The sequence below is a fragment of the Arachis hypogaea genome, chromosome 9, assembly GCF_003086295.3.
Source record: "Arachis hypogaea cultivar Tifrunner chromosome 9, arahy.Tifrunner.gnm2.J5K5, whole genome shotgun sequence".
Classification (NCBI taxonomy): Eukaryota; Viridiplantae; Streptophyta; class Magnoliopsida; order Fabales; family Fabaceae; genus Arachis; species Arachis hypogaea.
The window spans coordinates 74,952,111-74,958,769 of NC_092044.1; the positions used below are offsets into that span (position 1 = coordinate 74,952,111).

At 38.4% G+C, this 6,659-nt stretch overlaps 1 non-coding gene across 1 annotated transcript; it reads left to right on the plus strand.

Annotated features, from left to right (window-relative positions):
* The first annotated feature begins 5,194 nt into the window (after positions 1–5,194).
* Positions 5,195–5,298, plus strand: LOC112713498 (small nucleolar RNA R71). Its single transcript, XR_003158471.1, has one exon. It is a non-coding gene; the product is annotated as a small nucleolar RNA R71 (small nucleolar RNA).
* Positions 5,299–6,659: the final 1,361 nt, after the last annotated feature.

Consider the following 6,659-nt stretch of genomic DNA (forward strand, 5'->3'; position numbering starts at 1 on the left):
TACTTTCCAACTTTGTTGAGAGCACTCCATTTAGTTCTGTAGCTCCAGAAAATCCATTTCGTGTGCAGGGAGGTCAGATTCCAACAGCATCAGCAGTCCTTTGTCAGCCTCCTATCAGAGTTTTGCTCAAGTCCCTCAATTTCAGCCAGAAATTACCTGAAATTACAGAAAAACACACAAACTCATAGTAAAGTCCAGAAATGTGAATTTAACATAAAAACTAATGAAAACATCCCTAAAAGTAGCTTGAACTTACTAAAAACTACCTAAAAACAATGCCAAAAAGTGTATAAATTATCCACTCATCACAACACCAAACTTAAATTGTTGCTTGTCCCCAAGCAACTGAAAATCAAATAGGATAAAAAGAAGAGAATATACTATAAATTCCAAAATATCAATGAATATTAATTCTAATTAGTTAAGCGGGACTTGTAGCTTTTTGCTTCTGAACAGTTTTGGCATCTCACTTTTTCCTTTGAAGTTCAGAATGATTGGCTTCTCTAGGAACTTAGAATTTCGGATGGTGTTATTGATTCTCCTAGTTAAGTATGTTGATTCCTGAACACAGCTACTTATGAGTCTTGGCTGTGGCCCTAAGCACTTTGTTTTCCAATATTACCACCGGATACATAAATTCCACAGACACATGACTGGGTGAACCTTTTCAGATTGTGACTCAGCTTTGCTAGAGTCCCCAGTTAGAGGTGTCCAGGGCTCTTAAGCACACTCTTTTGCTTTGGATCACGACTTTAACCACTCGGTCTCAAGCTTTTCAATTGGGCCTTCATGACACAAGCACATGGTTAGGGACAGCTTGGTTTAGCCGCTTAGGCCTGGATTTTATTTCCTTGGGCTCTCCTATCCATTGATGCTCAAAGCCTTGGATCCTTTTTACCCTTGCCTTTTGTTTTTAAGGGCAATTGGCTTTTTCTGCTTGCTTTTTCTTTTTCTTTCTATTTTTTTTCCGCAAGCTTTTTGTTTTTCACTGCTTTTTCTTGCTTCAAGAATCAATTTCATGATTTTTCAGATTATCAATAACATTTCTCCTTGTTCATCATTCTTTCAAGAGCCAACAGTTTTAACATTCATAAACAACAAGATCAAAAATATGCACTGTTTAAGCATTTATTCAGAAAACAAAAAGTATTGTCACCACATCAATATAATTAAACTAAATTCAAGGATAAATTCGGAATTCATGTACTTCTTTGTTCTTTTGAATTAAAAACATTTTTCATTTAAGAGAGGTGAAGAATTAATGGAATTATTCATAACTTTAAGACATAGTTACTAAACACTAATGATCATGAAGTAGAGACACAAAACAAAGATAAACATATAATATAAAAACCGAACAGCAGAAAAGTAAGAACAAGGAATGAATCCACCTTAGTGGCGTCTTCTTCTTGAAGGACCAACAATGTCCTTAAGCTCTTCTATGTCCCTTCCTTGCCTTTGTTGCTCCTCCCGCATTGCTATTTGATCTTCTCTTATTTCATGGAGATTGATGGAGTGCTCATGATGTTCCACCCTTAATTGTTCCACATTGTAGCTCAAATCTTCTAGGGAAGTGTTGAGTTGTTCCCAATAATTGTTGGGAGGAAAGTGCATCCCTTGAGGCATCTCAGGGATTTCTTGATGATGAGCTTCCTCATGGATCTCTTGAGATCCGTGGAGGGTCTCTCTTGATTGCTCCATCCTCTTCTTGGTGATGGGCTTATCCTCTTCAATGAGGATGTCTCCTTCTATGATAACTCCAGCTGAGTAACATAGATGGCAAATAAGATGAGGAAAAGCTAGCCTTGCCATGGTGGAGGACTTTTCGGCTATTTTGTAGAATTCATGGGAGATGACTTCATGAACTTCTACTTCCTCTCCAATCATGATGCTATGAATCATGATGACCCAATCCATAGTAACTTCAGATCGGTTGCTAGTGGGGATGATGGAGCGTTGAATGAACTCTAACCACCCTCTAGCCACAGGCTTGAGGTCCAGTCTTCTTAGTTGAACCGGCTTGCCTTTGGAGTCTCTTTTCCATTGAGCTCCTTCCACACATATGTCAATAACGACTTGGTCCAACCTTTGATTAAAGTTGACCCTTCTAGTGTAGGGGCATTCATCTCCTTGCATCATGGGCAAGTGGAATGCCAACCTCACATTTTTCGGACTAAAATCTAAGTATTTCCCCCGAACCATTGTGAGATAATTCTTTGGACTCGGATTCACACTTTGATCATGGTTCCTAGTGATCCATGCATTGGCATAGAACTTTTGAACCATTAAGATTCCGACTTGTTGCATGGGGTTGGTTAAGACTTCCCAACCTCTTCTTTGGATTTCATGTCGGATCTCTGGATACTCATTTTTCTTGAGTTTGAAAGGGACCTCAGGGATCACCTTCTGCTTTGCCACAACATCATAGAAGTGGTCTTGATGGCTTTTGGAGATGAATCTTTCCATCTCCCATGACTCAGAGGTGGAAGCTTTTGTCTTCCCTTTTCCTTTTCTAGAGGATTCTCCGGCCTTAGGTGCCATTGATGGTAATGGAAAAACAAAAAGATTATGCTTTGACCATACCAAACTTAAAATATTTCTCGCCCTCAAGCAAGAGAAGAAAGAAGAGAAGAAGAAGAAAAAGAAAATATGGAGGAGAGTGAGGGAAGGTGTTTCGGTCAAGGTGTAGAAGAGGGGGTTTGTGTTGTGTGAAAATGAAGTAGAATGGAAGGGTATATATAGGTAGGGGAGTGGGTGTAGTTTCGGTCATTTAGGGTGGGTTTGGGTGGGAAAGATTTTTGAATTTTGAAGGTGGGTGGGGTTTGTGGGGAAGAGTGGATGGATGTGAGTGGTGAAGGGGGTAATTGGGAAGAGAGGTTTGAAGTGTTTGGTGAAGGGTTTTTGGGGAAGTGTGTTTATTAGAAAGAGAGAATGAATGTTGAGAAGAGGGGAGAATATGTTAGGCGGGGATCCTGTGGGGTCCATAGATCCTGAGGTGTCAAGGATTTACATCCCTGCACCAATTAGGCATGTAAAATGCCTTTGCACACCATTCTGGCGTTTAAACGCTGAAGTGATGCACACTCTGGGCATTCAACGCCCATGTGTAGCATGTTTCTGACATTGAACGCCAGTTCCATGCTTGTTACTGGCGTTCAACGCCAGCTTTCCTCAAGGCATATTCCTGGCGTTCAAACGGCAGGATGTTGCTTGTTTCTGGTGTTCATCGCCAGAAACATGCTCTGTTCTGGCGTTGAACGCCAGCCAGATGCACCTTACTGGCGTTTAAACGCCAGTAAGTCCTTCCTCCAGGGTATGATTTTTCTTCTGCTATTTTTGATTCTGTTTTTAATTTTAGTATTTTTTTTCGTGACTCCACATGATCATGAACCTAATAAAACACAAAATAACAATAAAATAAAATTAAAATTAGATATATAAAAATTGGGTTGCCTCCCAACAAGCGCTCCTTTAGTGTCATTAGCTTGACAGTGGGCTCTCATGGAGCCTCACAGATATTCAGAGCATGATGTGGGCCTCCCAACACCAAACTTAGAGTTTGAATGAGGGGGCTTCTCAGCACCAAACTTAGAGTTTGGTTGTGGCCTCCCAACACCAAACTTAAAGTTTGACTGTGGGGGCTCTTTTTGACTCTGTACTGAGAGAAGCTTTTCATGCTTCCTCTCCATGGTTGTAGAGGAAGTCTTTTAGCTTTAAACACAAGGTAGTCCCCATTCAATTGAAGAACTAATTCTCCTCTGCTAACATCAATCACAGCTTCTGCTGTGGCTAGGAAGGGTCTTCCAAGGATGATGCATTCATTTTCTTCCTTCCTAGTGTCTAAGATTATGAAATCAGCAGGGATGTAAAGGCCTTCAACCTTTACTAACACGTCCTCTACTAAACCATAAGCTTGTCTTACTGACTTGTCTGCCAATTGAAGTGAGAATAAGGCAGGTTGTACCTCAATGATCCTCAGTTTCTCCATTACAGATAGTGGCATAAGATTTATGCCTGACCCTAGGTCACACAGAGCCTTGTTAAAGGTCATGGTGCCTATGGTACAGGGTATTCAGAATTTACCAGGATCTTGTCTCTTTTGAGGTAGAGTTTTCTGAATCCATGTATCTAGTTCACTAATGAGCAAGGGGGATTCACCTTCCCAAGTCTCATTACCAAACAACTTGGCATTTAGCTTCATGATAGCTCCTAGATATTGAGCAATTTGCTCTCCAGTTACATCTTCATCCTCTTCTGAGGAGGAATAGTTTTCAGAGCTCATGAATGGCAGAAGGAGATTTAGTGGAATCTCTATGGTCTCTATATGAGCCTCAGATTCCTTTAGGTTCTCAATGGGGAACTCCTTCTTGTTTGAGAGACGTCCCAGGAGGTCTTTCTCACTAGGATTTTCGTCCTTCTCCTCCCTTGTGCATTCGGCCATATTGATTACTTCAATGGCCTTGCAATCTCCTTTTGGATTCTCTTCTGTATTACTTGGGAGAATACTGGGAGGAGTTTCAAGGACTTTCTTACTCAGCTGGCCCACTTGTGCCTCCAGATTTCTAATGGAGGACCTTGTTTCACTCATGAAACTTAAAGTGGCTTTTGACAGATCAGAGACTAAGTTTGCTAAATTAGAGGGGCTCTGTTCAAAATTTTCTGTCTGTTGCTGAGAAGATGATGGAAAAGGCTTGTTATTACTGAGCCTATTTCTTCCACCATTGTTAAAGCCTTGTTGAGACTTTTGTTGATCCTTCCATGAGAAATTTGGATGATTTCTCCATGATGAGTTATAAGTGTTTCCATAAGGTTCACCCATGTAATTAACCTTTGCCATTGCAGGGTTCTCATGATCATAAGCTTCTTCAAAAGCTGCCTCTTTAGTACTGTTGGATGCATTTTGCCATCCATTCAGACTTTGAGAGATCATGTTGACTTGCTGAGTCAACACTTTGTTCTGAGCCAATATGGCATCCAGAGTATCAATTTCAAGAACTCCCTTCCTCTGAGGCATCCCACTATTCACGGAATTCCTCTCAGAAGTGTACATGAATTGGTTATTTGCAACCATGTCAATAAGTTCTTGAGCCTCTTCAGGCGTTTTCTTTAGGTGAATCGATAATGGTCCAATGACATCTTGGAAAATTCAGATAGACCATAATATAATATATCTAATATGGTCGATTCTGAAAACATGTCAGAAGGACACTTTTTGGTCATCTGCTTGTATCTTTCCCAAGCTTCATAGAGGGATTCACCATCTTTTTGCTTGAAGGTCTGAACATCCACTCTAAGCCTACTCAGCTTTTGAGGAGGAAAGAATTTATCCAAGAAGGCCGTGACCAGCTTATCTCAGGAGTCCAGGCTATCTTTAGGTTGTGAGTCCAACCATGTTCTAGCTCTGTCTCTTACAGCAAAAGGGAAAAGCATGAGCCTGTAGACTTCAGAATCTACTCCATTTGTCTTAACAATCTCACAAATCTACAAGAACTCAGTTAAAAACTGGTAAGGATCTTCAGATGGAAGTCCATAAAACTTGCAGTTCTGTTGCATTAAAGCAACTAGTTGAGGCTTAAGCTCAAAATTGTTGGCTCCAATGGCAGGAATGGAGATGCTTCTTCCATCAAATTTGGACGTTGGTTTTGTGAAGTCACCAAGCATTCTCCTTGGATTATTGTTGTTGGGTTCGGCTGCCATCTCCTTCTCTTGTTCGAAAATTTCAGAAAGGTTGCCTCTGGATTGTTGTAGTTTAGCTTCTCTTAGTTTCCTCTTCAGAGTCCTTTCAGGTTCTGGATCAGCTTCAACAAGAGTGTCTTTTTCCTTGTTCCTTCTTATATAGGGAAGAAGAGAACAAGAAAAGAAAGAGGAATCCTCTATGTCAAAGTATAGAGATTCCTTTATGTTAGTAGAATAAAAAAAGGGCAGAGTAGTGAAGAAGAATGGTTAAGGATAGAGGTGGTGATCTGAGATGAAGAGAGATGAAGAGAAGTGTTAGTGAATAACTAAATAAATAGATAGAAGGAGAGATAGAGAATTTCGAAAATGATTTTGAAAAAGTGGTTAGTGATTTTCGAAAATTAAAGATAAGATATGATTAAAATTAAAATTTAAACAATTGAAAAGAATTTTTTTTTTTTGAAAAAGAGGGAGGTATTTTCGAAAATTGGAGGGGGAAAAGTAGTTAGGTGGTTTTGAAAAAGATAAGGAACAAATAAAAAGTCAAATAGTTAGTTGAAAAAGATATTAAAATCAAATTTGAAAAGATAAGAAGAAGTTAGATAAGATATTTTGAAATCAAATTTTTGAAAAAGATAAAATTTTGAAAAAGATATGATAAAAAAGATAAGATATAAAAGATATGATAAGATATGTTTGAAAAAGATTTAATTTTTAAAATTAAAATTAATTACTTTACTAACAAGAAACTACAAGATAAGATTCTAGAATTTAAAGATTAAACCTTTCTTAACAAGAAAGTAACAAACTTCAAATTTTTTAATCAATTACATTAATTGTTAGTGTAATTTCGAAATTTTTGAAATAAAGATAAGGAAGAGATTTTGAAAATATTTTGAAAAAGATTTTTAAAATTTTCGAAAAAAAGAAAAAAATGAAAAAGATATGATTTTTGAAAAAAAAAAGATTTTTGAAAAGATAAG